This window comes from Sorex fumeus, unplaced genomic scaffold, assembly GCF_029834395.1.
Source record: "Sorex fumeus unplaced genomic scaffold, SorFum_2.1 ptg000009l, whole genome shotgun sequence".
NCBI classification, from domain to species: Eukaryota; Metazoa; Chordata; class Mammalia; order Eulipotyphla; family Soricidae; genus Sorex; species Sorex fumeus.
Genome location: NW_026606066.1, coordinates 16,403,308 through 16,418,773, shown reverse-complemented (window position 1 = coordinate 16,418,773; position 15,466 = coordinate 16,403,308). Strand labels below are relative to the sequence as shown.

At 37.1% G+C, this 15,466-nt stretch overlaps 1 pseudogene; it reads right to left on the bottom strand.

The window, feature by feature from the left end:
- Window positions 1-512: 512 nt before the first annotated feature.
- LOC130019795 (ubiquitin carboxyl-terminal hydrolase isozyme L1-like) lies at window positions 513-1,070 on the bottom strand (annotated as a pseudogene).
- Window positions 1,071-15,466: the final 14,396 nt, after the last annotated feature.

Below are 15,466 nucleotides of genomic sequence, written 5' to 3'. Positions count from 1 at the left end.
ATTCTAGCTTTTTCTATATTTTGCTTTGTTTTATTTTTCAAGGTAAATCTGTTTTCAGCAGAAAAGTTGTTTTGTTTTGTTTTTTAAGGACAAACCAGCGATATCAAAGGCCTTCACATACAGACACAAAAACATAAGGTCCATTTAAAGCAATCGATATTGAGATTCAAGACATACCATGGGAGGTAGAAGATGCATCATCCTTTGAAGCTTATACCCAACTCCTCTCCATCCACAGTTTAGCTCTGTTCAGGTGTGGGTGTGACTAAGGGAAAGAGCATATCTCTAGAACCAAAGGAGACAGCTGTGTGCTACAACTGTGAACACATCTTAGAATGCACTGAGAGAGAATAAGTGTTTATGTAGAAGTAAAGACGGGCACTCTGAAGCCTCTCTCAGGATATTAGACTGCCTTGCCAAGGACCACAGCAGGCTTCCCTTTGCTTATATATGCCAAGTTCTCTGCACACATGTTGGAACCATCACTACGGGACTAATATGCAAAAGTAGATCTATGGCTCTTGTTCATCAACTTCATAGATGTGGTCATCCACCTTAATAAATAGAATAAAACAAACATTGACTTCGTCATCTACCCTATGCTGGCCCTCCTGGACCATAGTGTAATGGGCTGTGAATGAGAGAGAATGGCCTTTGTATTACCAATACTTGGTATTCCCAGTACAAGAATGGCTTCGATTTTCCCAAATCATTTGGTTCAGTCTTCAGAGGCCAACTTCTCCTTTTCAGAATGACCCTGTTTCAGGATTGACCTAGCATCAAACTCCAGCTTGTCTTCATTATTGGTTACTTCAGCCTGATGGTACCACAGGAGTTCTGAAAGTTCTATTCATAAAGAGCACTTGTGGAGTGTCTGCTTGTCTCTTCAGCTCTTCATTCTGTATTTTCCTGAAGGTTTTATGTTGGACAATGAGGAAAAACAGCAATAGCAGCTCGCAGGCTGACGCAGGCCCAGAGCCACCTACTCCAGCACCACTGGTCAGCAATCACAACCTGGCCAGCACTTTGTTCAGCATCTGGGGATTTATCACCATTGGTTTGAGCTGCATCTGCTCATAACAAACCACAAGTCGCAGAAAAGGAAAAATCTACAAATTCTAGTTGTTCTATTGTCAAGTTTACTAAACTTTCCAATACAATATTGTTTGCTTTATTTGCTTTTCTTTACCCTCCTCATTTTCCTTGGAGTACTTGGCACTGATAACCATCATCATCTTTGATAATATTTCTTCATATTTCTCTAACCAATTCATAGATGGAGCGATAGCACAGCGGTAGGGCATTTGCCTTGCACGCAGCCAACATGGCCGACCCAAGTTCGATTCCTCCGCCCCTCTCGGAGAGCCCGGCAAGCTACTGAGAGTATCTCGCCCGCACGGCAGAGCCTGGCAAGCTCCCGGTGACGTATTCGATATGCCAAACACAGTAATAACAAAGTCTCCAAAGGAGACGTTACTGGGCCCGCTCGAGCAAATTCATAGATACTTCTACTTGTTCTTTTTCTCCTCAAAAGAAAAGTGGCCCAAGATTTTAATGAAAACACCCTCTATTATTTGTGCACTATCTCTTTTGTTCATCCACCCACTTTGCCAGAATCACTTCTCAAATTTTGCAGTTTGCTTAAAAATACAGCAGCTCTGAGCATTGGTCTTTTTCCTCAGTTTAATTTTTAATTTAAATTTATCTTTGTAAAGTAATTCACAATATTTGATTACCTATCATATTTGAACACCAATCTCACAACCATTACACCTTCCTATCACCATATTTCGGTTATTTCAATCCCAAAGCTCAACCCCTGCCCCAAAAGTAGAACCAAAATAATTTGTTTTGTATATTTTGTTATAAAGAAACTGCTAAAAATGATTAAATATGTTTCTTCAGAGGAAATTGTGAGGATATTGTTGTATTTCGCCCAGGGGCCATTAAGCCCTTCTATAAGAGATTACTAACATGTTGTTAAAGGTTGATACTTGTGCACTGTAGCACTGTCCTCCTGTTGTTGATCTATTTGCTCAAGCAGGCACCAGTAACGTCTCCATTGTGAGATTTATTGTTACTGTTTTTGGCATATCGAATTATGCCACAGGGAGCTTGCCAGACTCTGCCATGCGGGTAGGATACTCTCAGTAGCTTGCCGGGCATTCCGAGAGGGACAGAGAAATTGAACCCAGGTTGGCTGTGTGCAAGGCAAATGCTGTACCCGCTGTGCTATCGCTCCAGCCACACACACACACACACACACACACATACACACACACATTTACATGTACATACACATAATATGTATATTTTTTTCTTCTAAGATTGGTTGCCTTCTACTTTAAACCTCATCAAGTGTGGTGTGCAACACTTGGAATATTAGTGGTGTGAGGTATGAGATATCATGAGGCCACATTTGTGGCCATTTGGTCCAGGGATAGGTTCACTCATGGGTGAGACTTGGCTCGAGTGAGTGAAGAGTGGCTGTAAGCGTGGCAGGGATTGAGTTCTGGAGGTTTTCCGCTGCTAAAGCTGGCTCGTTGGGGCAGGGGAAGGGGACACTCACTCACCCCACTTCAGGTTGCCCCAAATGAAACAGCCTGGCATGGGGGCCTCTCCTCAGTTCCTCAGTTTATATCTTTTTTTCCTTTCTTCTTTCCCAACCAGATTCTACATTCTTTACCACATTCAAGCTATCCTTCTACATTACTAAGCACTTTTGATTACAACCAGAGGAAGTCACTCTGTTTTGTAACACAGAATCATCTTTGATTATCCTTTACCACTTAACCTGTGCAGTTAAATAAAACACACCTGAGAACCAAGGTCAACTGGACTAGACTTCAAATCCCGTAACCACCACATGCTAGTCAAGTGGTTAATTAACCCTGGAGTCCCTGTTCCAATAAGGAAAGAAAAAGTATTTCCCTTCTTGGGGAAGTAAACAAGAAATGAATATAAAACCCTTGATGTGCAGCAGGCATTCATTTCCCCTAAAATTAATCTATAAAATTAGTTGTACTATATAAATGTGGTCTCAACTTTCAATTCTACTTTAAATTATTGTTTTACATTTTTCTCAACTATTATATTTACTTCTTTGAGCTTTAAAGAATTTTATTTATAGTTCTCTAATGGCATTAACCTTATTTTGGAATTGTAGAAACTATACCTCCCTAGCTATGCTACTGGATTTTCCTGATGTGCTTTTCCCAATATCATAGATATTAATATCTAAATTTGTGGCTATTAAAATTTAAATCTAAAAGAAATATAATTAGAAATGAGTTTTTATGCAACTTTAGCTAATTTCAGGTGCTTAGCATCAACTGCATGTGTCTAGTGAGACCAAAATGCTATATATCAAAGCAAAGTGAAGGCTTCCATATTTAAACTTTTAAATATCTTCACTCATGGCAGAAACTTCCACATCTTTCAATTTTCTACACTTTACCATCTCTTACACTTGGCGAACTAATAAAAATACATGTTGTAAAGGACAGGTGGTGCAGGGAAGAAGGCACCTGTATTGCATACAGTCAAACCCAGTTCAACACCCAGAACCACATATGGTCCCTTAATCATCTTTGGGAATGACCCCTAAGAAATGCCAGGAGTGTCTCATGAGCACCACCAGCTGTAAAATAATATATAATATATAAAATATATATAATGCATTTTCAAATTTATAAAAATTAATTCCTCAATGGGCATATAAATGTTATCTAAAATTTTCTGGTGTCTTGATTATTGATCAAAAATTAGTTCCTTTTCTATGTGGAGGAAATAGCACAAATATGTAAAAAAAAGTAAACATTATTGCATGGATTTTTATTTTTTATTGCATTTGTTTCACTAGTGTTTTTCCCAGCATAGCAGAGTCAAAGATTTGGTGCTCAGGGGCCATCAGAGCCATTCCCACTGGTGTCAGAGATGTTTCTGTGATAGTAATCAAGCTTAGGGCCTCATACAGGCCAAATATATTATTTTGCCACTTTATTCTAGATCCCTGCCTTCTGGATATTTCTTTTCTTTTTCAGCCATATATAATTCCAGGACTGAAACCAAATGCATTATAGTTTTACATCATTATAATTATGCACAATTACATTAAAATTTTTCTCTTTGATTTGTGCAGAATTTCTCTTATATGACATCGATCTCACATGATATTAAATATTTATGTTCACAGTGTCCTTTTGATATTCATAAAATCAACCTTATATTACATGGAGTAAAATTGCATGAATTTTTTTTTCATGCCATGATTGACCACAGACAATTCTAAGAACCAAGATATTTATATCAATATCCATTACTGCTTAGCACTAATACAAAGAAGTACCATAAGGAAAGTTACTTCTCTTACAGCAAACCTCTACAGGTATATTCACTAAGAGGAATAGGAGGAATAGAGTCCCTTGGCTCCATCTGACATTAATGGGCATCCCACAGCCAGATCTTTGTGCCCTGCCTTGAAAATTTACCCAACTGTAAAATTACATTCTACATGCTTTCACGTGAGATGATGATGCATGTCACTCCTAGAAGCTATCACATGTTCCCTGTAAAATTACATTGCTAAATATTTTTTACCATGGGTATTCAGTTTGAGCCTTAATATTTGTTTTTCATTTACCTTGGCTTTCTAAAAAGTGACAAGAAAAATAATTTCACTGCTGAAAATGCATGATATGAAGATAAAGCAAACACTGAATCTTTTTCTTAGGTAGTAAAAGAATTGACATATTATTTGATCTAATAGATGATCAATCATTAGCACACACTTTATCAACTTTGAACATAGAAGATTATTGGGATGGATGTGTTAAATGCTCTACATGACAATATAAATGTTTTGCATGATCAATTTCTCTTTATATTTTGACTTTTCATTTAGGTTCAGGAAAATGTTGATCAATTTATGATTTTCATAAAATCAATTTTTAATTAATGAAATATGGATCCAATTAAAACACAAGACAACAGTAAAACACTGTGTTCAGTCAGTTTGTACTGTTGTGCTTGCATTTTTTATTATAATGGAGTCTATATATTGAAAGCTCAGCTTGATTTTTACCATTTTAAAATTTTGTTTTCTGTCAGTATGACAAGACAGCTATATTTTTTACACAAAACCACGATTGTTGTTAATTAATTTTCTGACATTTTTAATGATCATTTTTACAGATACAAAATTAATGCTTTATTAACTACTGCACAGACTTTGTGCAGAAAACTAATATTGGGCTGGAGTGATAATAAAGTGGTTAAGACATTTGTCTTGTAAATAGTCAATCCCACTTCAATCTTCTGCATAGCTCAGAGATGACAGGGAAGTATAGATATTTATTAAAATTTAAATAAGTATTTAATATATACAAAAATCTGTGCATGAAATTCATCTTATTTCTTCTCCAATTGTCCCTTACCTCAATGTTATTTCAGTGTTTAATAAATGTTTTAAGGTTTCTATTATTTTGTTGATTCTTTCCTTTGTTCTTTTGATTTTATATTCATTATTATTTTAACAAACAAGATAGAATTTCAAAGGAAAACGTTAGATATAAGTCAGATTTGACATCCTATTAACTTTTGAATAACTGAAAAATTCACTATTGCTAAGTACACAGCGTGTGGACTTTGAGACCAGAAAACTGTTCTTAGAGAATAATGACAAAGATATTGCCATCACTTGCTAGAACAAGACCTGCAAAAGACCAAGGAGCTCACATTCTTCTATAGCAAGTCAGATTTATTTTATCTTCAATGAAAACAGTATTTGTTTCTTAATGGCTCATTTATCTGTTGTCTTCCCTCACCCTAAGTGTGAGAGACAACATCTTATTCCATCTTTTACACTATTTACCATTTTGAAATGAGAATAGGAAAGATAAGGATATTGAGGTAGGAAGTTATCTGCAAATGATACTCAGTAGAAAGTGTCTCTATATACCTCCCAAAATTAAGCAGAGTATTAATTTTTACAAGATAGAATTTTTCAGTCAAAATTATTGAATTATAAATGAGATAAGAACTAAGTTTTTCATTCTCTTTCTGTACAATATCAAAGTATTCAATAAAATACTAAGTATTGAAGAGATGACCAATAAATAGATGATGAAATGAATGGAATGTTTGTTGAAAAAGCTATGTCATTTGTGTTATTCTCTTAAGTCCATAGATTGATCCTTTATCCCAATTTCACTAAATTTAGATTGAAATTGTAGTACAATACTCTTTCCTGAGAATCTTGGAAAACCACATTAATTAATACATATTATTAAAACATTTAAAACTAGATCTGTGATACTGTTCCCTTGATAAACCACCTATCATTGATAATATAATAGAGTCCTTAAACACTCTTCTCACCCTGAACATAACTGCATAAAACCATAAGAATAACAAGAATTTGAACCAATTAAATTCACATATGAGAATATGCTAAATTAAAACATTTAAATTTTGATATCCAGAACATATTAAAATTTTCAACAATTTGATTTTTTTTAGTTCAGGACTCCTCACCAGGCTGTTTTCACTTGAGGCACCCCAGAGGGGGGCGGGTAAGAGCGCTCCCCACTCCAAGGGACCCAGGCCGGTCACCCGACAGCTGACCTCCACTACCCAACCTCCATCATGCTCCAGGCAGCTTTCCGGACACATCATAAGACACTTTCTACCCATTTTCCATAATTACCACACCATGTTTGATGGAGTTCAGATAGTAGTCAACAAATCATAGAGAGAAATTATATATATATATATATATATATATATATATATATAATCGGAGAGCCTGGCAAGCTAGTGAGAATATCCGAGTATCCTACTTGCACAGGTCATTGGGAAAGACGATTAAGGAGAGGCTGCTAAAATCTCAGGGCTGGGACGAATAGAGACGTTACTAGCACCCACTCAAGTATATCAACAAATAACTGGATGACAGTGACAGTGACAGTGATTTTAGTCCAGATATTTTTTTCTTGATGATCCATGAGATAGTACTCTTTACTTAAAGTAAAACTAATTTGCTTTTTCTGCCTATTTAAAATAGTAATTTTATCCCTTGGACATTTTGTTTCCATAATCATATATGATCTCTTATTTTCAGTCTTTCAATTCCCAACTTCACGGCTCATCACCAGTTAAAAAAGTCTCTCATGGCACCTTCTTCTGAGACAAATTCATGTTCATATAATTTCAGAACATTTTGATTTGTATAAATACTATTATGAAATACTTAACACCATAAATTGAAAACTCTCTGACAGAAGGAAATATATCAGATATTTTCTTGTCTTCTGCATATCTCTTACAACATATGTGAGACCATCCAGCAATTTGAATACCTGAATTTTGAACAGAATGAATAAAGTTGACAAATAAGATTATTTGCTCGAGCGGGCCCAGTAACATCTCCATTGGAGACTTTGTTGTTACTGTGTCTGGCATATCGAATACGTCACGGGGAGCTTGCCAGGCTCTGCCATACGGGCGAGATACTCTCGGTAGCTTGCCGGGCTCTCCAAGAGGGGCGGAGGAATCGAACTCGGGTCGGCCATGTTGGCTGCGTGCAAGGCAAACGCCCTACGGCTGTGCTATCACTCTAGCCCACAGTAACAACAAGATTATTTAACACAAAAAAAGGGAATGTTTGTAGGTGTAAAACTTTACTAAAATTATGCATAACAACTGAAAAGGCTAAGAAAAAGTATTCCCAATAGCTAAGTTTATATATAAATACCACATATGTGATTTATTCTGTTTTTCATTTCTGTTCCACCAGAAGTGAACTCATGAGTGCATAAAATAACAATTCAATGCAGTATCTTGTCCTCAGCATAAAGACAAGTTACTGTTGGTAGTCAGGATATGTGGATTAAAAAAATAACAATTTTTTTTATTTTAGCCAGGTAAAGCTTTTTCTTGGTTTGTTCGGTAGTAATTGCATTTCTTTTTTCATTAAAGTTCTTTGAAGTATATATCACCCAAACCCTTAGTTTTTTTGCTTCACAAAAATTCTCTGGATTCAAAAGACATGAGGAAAACTTTAGTTATCAAGAAAGAATATAAGTTCTCTGAGAACAAATTTCACAAACAGGAAATGCGAGAAATTAATTGTGTGATTGATTTTCATATTTTTCAATGATTTCAAGTTTACATTTTATTGATTTCATTTTTTTGCAAGTTCAACCCTAATTCATTCAGTAAGGCAAAGTTGTACATGCTGTGTTTTCCTTCCAAAGACATTTTTCAGTCATTACTAGGGCGGAGCAATAGCACAGCCGGTTGAGCATAGGGCATTTGCCTTGCATGAGGCAGACCCGGGTTCAATTCCTCCGTTCCCATTGGAGAGCCTGGCAAGCTCCCAAGAGTATCCTGCCTGCAGGGCAGAGCCTGACAAGCTCTCCATGGCATATTCAATATGCCAAAAACAGTAACAATAAGTCTCACTATGGAGATGTTAATTCGAGCAAATTGATGAACAATTGGAGGACAGTGCTACAGTGCTACTAGGGATTAGTGACACTATAATAGAAAGAATTTGAATAAACCATAAGTTGTAGCAAGAAATAAAGCTATATGCAAAGATTGAATAGAAAGTCGAATAATTTACAATTTTGATTTATAAGTGATCCTTTTTTTTTGAGGATGTAAAGCAATATTCAGTTTTTTTCATTTTTCATAGGTATTCACACTACGCATGAACTGCCTCTTTCAGAAAAGGGAACTGATACCAGATGCCCAATCAGTTCCAATCACTTCCATTTAACTTACTGGGCCCCACTGAAAGTAATACTATCTAGTATTAATAAGGGGAATGTTATGTTGTTTACACTATTTTTACTAAAACAGAGAGCCCTTATAAGTCAGATTTATTGAAGAATTGGTTAAGTAAGAAAACTAACATCAAACTAATATTGGATACTAACTTTCCAATCATTCAATAATTTCAATTCCATACTTACATTTTTGTCCATATTTCATTTAGAATTCTTTTGTTCTTTTTTTTTGGTGGGGGCTGATGTCACATCTGTCTGTGCTTAGGGGATTCTCTTTGCTATGTGCTCAGGAATGATTCCTAACGGGTTCAGGAGACTAAATAGGATGCTCAGATAGAACCCAGAACCCATGCAAGGCAAGCGCTATACCCACTATAATTGGATATACTCTCTCCCATGCCCCTCTCTTAGAATCTGAATGAATTATAGCCACATAGCTGTTATTTGAAAGATTTGGAAAGAAATGGCTGTAGTTATCTTGAGAGTACTAGCTAAAAATTTAAAAAAGTGAAATTTTGAAATATTTTATTAGTATACAAATACTTTGTTATAAGGACTTTTATTTTAGGAGTTTTCATTTTATTGCTTATAAGTTGGTATGAATAATTAATGAGATATCAAAATTATTTCTCTAAAAAATAGGCTACAAATTTTATACATATATCTGTGCTTCTTTTATAATAGTTTTATTTTCTAAAAAACTTCTTTATGATAAAATCTAATAGAAACTATTGAACAACTACTAAGTAATAAACTTTCACTTTGTCTATCATAATTTGGACTTAAATTCTCCTTTGTCTTTCCTATTTATATTTTTTTATTCTTTAATTTTGACAGGCTGTACCCATCTCATTGTGCTCAAGGGCTACTCCTAATAATGTTCAGAGGGCTGAGGGCTATGCTGTGCCAGAGACCAAAACCAGACCATTGATAAGCAGAACAAGCAGTTGGGCTTTTGAACCATCTCTTGGTCCATATAATTGGATACCACTAGATAAACCATCTCTTGGTCCAAATAATTGGATACCACTAGATAAACATGCTTGCCATTCTGGCTAGAAAATAAGTTTGATTTTTGCTTTTGCTTATATTTATTGTCTTCCATTATAATAATTCAAAGAAATAATTCCATACTAGCATCTCTTTGAGAAAAGACTATAGTAAAAGAGGGGCTAGAAATTCTTGAGGCTGTTTTTTGGAAGTCAACATTTTTAGAGAAATCTAAGTTAATATACTGAAAAAGGAAGGTATTTTTTTTTCATACTAGGAAGACATTTCCCAGATTGTGGGGAGGGAGGAGAAATCTCTATGGCTCCTAGGGAAATATACATACTTTCCATCCTACTAAGATCTCTTGAGGCCAGAGCCAACAAGACCCAATTGACAGATAATGCTAGAATTATCTTCACCCTATTTTTCACTACCCCGAGACAGCAAAGACACAGCCTAGAGAAGTTAAACTCAGAGAGATAAAAATAACAATAACTTCCTTATTTGGTACTTGTGAGAACTTCTACTGAAAATTGTGCAAATTCACGATATAAAAATTTAAAAACCGAGAAAAGCAAATGGACTATGTGTTAAACAGAGTCACCAAGCCTGCCCGGAGGGGAAAGGGTGTTGACCGGCCCACCCGCTCCTCTCTGGAAAGAAAGATGGCGGCCGCACGGGAGCCTTGTGGACAGCAGGTTTGAGCCGGGCTCGGCGGGAGCGGCGGGGACCTCATGGGAAGGGGGGCTTTGTGGGCCGTCCCCCACGCCCCACCGAGGTCGCCAGCTGCCCCCCACGAGCGGCTCTCCGGCACGGCCACGGCTCCAGGGCACAGAAACCAATCTCTTAACTATCTAACTTTTAATAGAAATTCTTCCAGGGTCAATAAGTAAAATAGCAGAAATTCAAAACCGCGCAGCGCGACATCATTTTATTCTTAAACCAAGTTGTAGAAAGCAAATCATTTCACAACGCTGTTTCAGCATATCTGATTGTGGGGGGTGGGTCGTAAACTCTAAACAATAATTGTGCATCTTCTATCGAAACTATCTAGTCAAAGTACATAGAGTATTAACTAGAACTCATCTGCCTCACAAGAATTGGGAGGGGTGGGGGGAGGTGGGGGTCTATTGGGGTTCGGGGTTAAAAATAAGTATTGGTAAAGGGAAATGTGTTTGATATTTACATGACTGAGACCTAAACCCGAAAGCTCTGTAACTTTTCCCACAGTGATTCAATAAATAAATAAATTATAAAAAAAAAAACTTAAAAAAATTTAAAAACCATACTCACAAATGTATTTCTTATTAATATAAAGGTAATAGCTAAAACACAAGAATTGATGGTGAGAGGTGATGCCCTTAATTGGACTGAAAATCTTTCAGATAACTCTTTTAAACTTAGACTACAACACATATTTCCCCACAAAAGATTAAGAAATCTTTTATTTTCAGACCAGAGTTGTGTATGGAGTTTCAAATCCTGATGAATTATGTTAAACTTTTTATAAGGTGGTTTTCTATATTGGACATAGTATTGCCAGAGCTAGCCTTGCCATGGTAAGTTTACATGATAGACATAGATAATAAATCCTTTCAGCTGTATTTTTGAAAATTTCATGAAACAATTTTATTTCCTACTATTTTATTGTACTTATTTATTTTATTTATAGCCATTATTAAATCATTCATGTGTTTGCTCAACCAACCAAATATTTAGTGAGAAAATTTAATGACCCCAGCACTGTCACGCATATGTGTAAACTCTGACTTAACAAAATATGTTGTTTTTAAATTAGATTTTTGTAAACTACAAATTTATTTCCTTTTTTACAATAATTTTTAATTATGCAATACAAAATTAAAAAGTAAAGGTCTGAACTACATACATCCCTTTACTAGAATCCCAGCTCAGTAACAGAAGTTTTTGACAATAAGCAGTGTATATAAGGTTGGTTTTCTATGAGAAGTGGACAGAATTTCTTTCTGTAAAATTATGTACAAAATAAAACTCAGTAGTCATGGAATGACATACCAAATGTGGAAATAAAGCATACAAATTACAGTTTCATTTTACTTTCAGTTAAAACTGACTCCTTTCTTTTTACTTCACTCTATTCAAAATCTAAATTTCCCATTTACTGCTGCAATCAGAAGAGGGTTGAAAGAGATTTGTGGGGTTATTTCTTCGGCCTTCCTAAGACAAGGTAAAAATATTGGTCAAGGTTTATTTCATAGCACAACCGCTCACCCCCCACACAGACACACAAATATGTATATATATGATTTTATATATAAGCAATGTCTCTGTTGCCCCAAAATTTCTAACGGGATCGGACCACCGTGTCCTTCGTGCAAAATTCTACTTCACAGAGCGGGGAGAAAGGGCTGCAAAGTTCAAAAAGAGAACTCCCAGAACGACCACCAACTGGGAACTCTTTGGCACTATTGCGGCAACATGGGAAGATGCCATTGTTGACAACATTGACGAGGAATACGATCGACTGGTTCAGCACCTCCATGAATGTGCGAGGAACGCCAAGAGAGAGATAGCCACAAAAAAACACCTGTCTTCGAAAACTCTTGACCTAATTCGCCAGCGTGGTTTGGCGCATGCCTCAGGCAACCGCAAGCTAACGTCCCAGCTCGCAAAGCAGTGCAGAGATGCGATCAAGGAAGACCTCAAAGAGAGAAGAGCAGAAGTACTGGTAGATGTGGCAGAAGCTGGGAAAAGTATGCGTTACGCCCGCCTGTCCTTCGCCAACTACAAGACCAAGATGACTGCCCTCCGACGTCCTGATGAATGCATCAAATCCTCCAGAACAGCAATGAAGAAGATTATCCATGACTTCTACTCAAATCTCTTTGATAGCCATGTCCACTTGCCAACATACCAAATTCCACAGGATGGATATGTTGTTCCCAACGTTCTCCCTTCCAAAATCTGACACGCCATTTCGTCGGTAAAGAAACAAACAGCATCCGGCCCAGACAAGGTCAGACCTGAACACCTGAAGAACCTACCATCAATACTCATCAATGCACTGGCTCGGTTCTTCACTCGCTACCTGTCTGAATGCAAGGTTCCGTCCCAATGGAAAACCAGCAGGACCATACTACTGTTCAAGAAGGGAGACATCCATGAAATTGGCAACTATCGCCTGATCTGCCTATTGTCTGTCATCTACAAGCTGTTCACTCGAGTCATCCTAAATAGGATTGGCAGAACACTAGATGAAGGACAACCATGTGAGCAAGCTGGGTTACACAAAGGATTCAGCACCATCGACCATATCCACACAATAACCAAACTCATTGAGGTTTCTCGGGAGTTCAAGATGCCGCTCTGTTTAACGTTCATTGATTTAAAGAAGGCCTTTGATTCTGTTGAGACGGAAGCGGTCATTGAAGCCCTAGACAATCAGGGCATTCAAGCCCAATACATCAACATCCTCCGTGAGCTGTATTGCGGATTCACTACCAGGATCTCACCATTCTACAAAGAAGTGATCATTGATGTCAAGAGAGGGGTTCGGCAGGGTGATACCATTTCACCGAAACTCTTCAGTGCCACCCTCGAGAACATCATGCAACGACTGGAATGGGAAGGAATGGGAGTGAAGATAGATGGTCGGCATCTACACCACCTCCGCTTTGCTGATGACATTGTTTTAATAACACCAAACATCAGCCAAGTGGCACAAATGCTGGCCGACTTTGACCGTGGGTGTGGAAAGGTCGGACTACAGCTGAATCTTATGAAGACAATGCTTATGAGAAACAGCCTTGTTCCAGATGCCCCATTCGCTCTCAACGGAACGACCATCTCCGAATGCAACAGCTATGTGTACCTAGGTCGAGAAGTCAACATGACAAATGACCTGGCACCCGAGCTGCGCAGGAGGAAGAGAGCGGCTTGGAACGCCTTCAAGAACATCGAAGAAATAGCTAAGACGACGAAGAACCTCCGGCTCTGGGCACATCTCTTTGATTCCACTGTTCTTCCTGCATTAACATATGCCTCAGAGACCTGGGCCCTACGCAAACAGGATGAGAACACTATTCAGGTCTCCCAAAGAAGAATAGAAAGAGCTATGCTTGGAATATCACGTTTCACTCAAACGAGAGAAAAAATCTGGAGTTCCGACATCCGTCGACAATCAAGAATCAGGGACACTGTCTCATTTGCCAAGGCGTCAAAAATCAGTTGGGCTGGTCACGTAATGAGATTTAAAGACGACCGCTGGACTAGAGCCGTTACTGACTGGATTCCACGGGATGTCAAAAGACCGCGTGGCCGCCCACCTACCAGATGGTCAAACTTCTTCGTCAAGATCATGAACAATCGGTTTGAGGCTATTCATGTTCCCAGAGCGAACAGATGCCATTGGGCTACACTAGAACACGACAGGGACAAATGGAGACGTTACTGGCGCCCACTCGAGCAAATCGACGACTAACGGGAAGTTAAGTGATTAAGTGTATATAAGCAATATATACATATATATCTTTTCCTTCAGAATGATATTAAATTGAAGATAAAACTAGCCAAATTCACATATCTGTGAGCATTGAGATTTTATATATATTACAATAATCAACTTCTACCATCCATATACAGTGTATATCACATTTTGTGTACCAGCATATTGTATTTTTTATTTTAAAATTTTGGGGTGGGAGCTATGCCTGGCAGTGCTCAGGGAAACATGAAGCTCTGAGATGAAAGCCAGGCTACCTGTATGCAAAATTTCTGCTTGACTATCTGGGACTCTCTCTCCAGATCCCCATGTAGCAATTTAATTTTAAAACAATGTGTTTATTCTAGAGGCGTACTTGATAAGAAGAAATCCTCAATACATAGATGACTAAAGGTGTCTTTAACCTTTCATGTGAACAAGCTTGGAATATAAGGATTTCTTGTAGCACAGCTGGTAAGGCACTTTCCTTGCACACAGCTGACTTTCATTCATTCCCTGGCACTTGAAAAGTTCCACAAAGCACTTCCAGGAGTGATCCCTGAGAGCAGATCCAGGAGTAAACCCTGATATCACTGGGTGTGGCCCCCAGACCAAAACCAAACAAGTACTTAATGTATATTATAATATTTATACTCCCCTTTATAATGTGGAGCATGGTTTAGGTCTATCTAATGTGGTAAAATTTCTTGGAAGATATGGCTACATAAGGAAAATTATTAAATACACATTAATTAAATACTCTTAAATACACATAAATTCTCACATGAATTTAATGAGAACATATTAAGCTTCTGTGTCTAACATGTTCAATTCTAGCTTTTACTAAAAGTATTCTATGATCCTAAATTTGACAGGCTTGTCAATTGCAGTATAATAAGATATTAATTATAATCATTTTAATGTCTTTGAGAGAAAATATTATTTATTCCACAGTTTAAAGGAAGTTTATGGAGAATTACTTTTGCAAATTTAAGAAATGCAAGATTACTATATTACTGAAGATAAAATTTTTAAGTGTAATTTTCTTCAAAAGTTACGATTTATCAGTGGAAGCAAAGATAAACAAATGGAATTACATTAAATTAAGAAGCTTTTGTATCTCAAAGAGATTGATACTCAGGATACAAAGACAGATCATAGAACAGGAAAAATTATTTACTCAATACCTATCTGTTAATTTGTTAATATCAAAGATATATAAGGC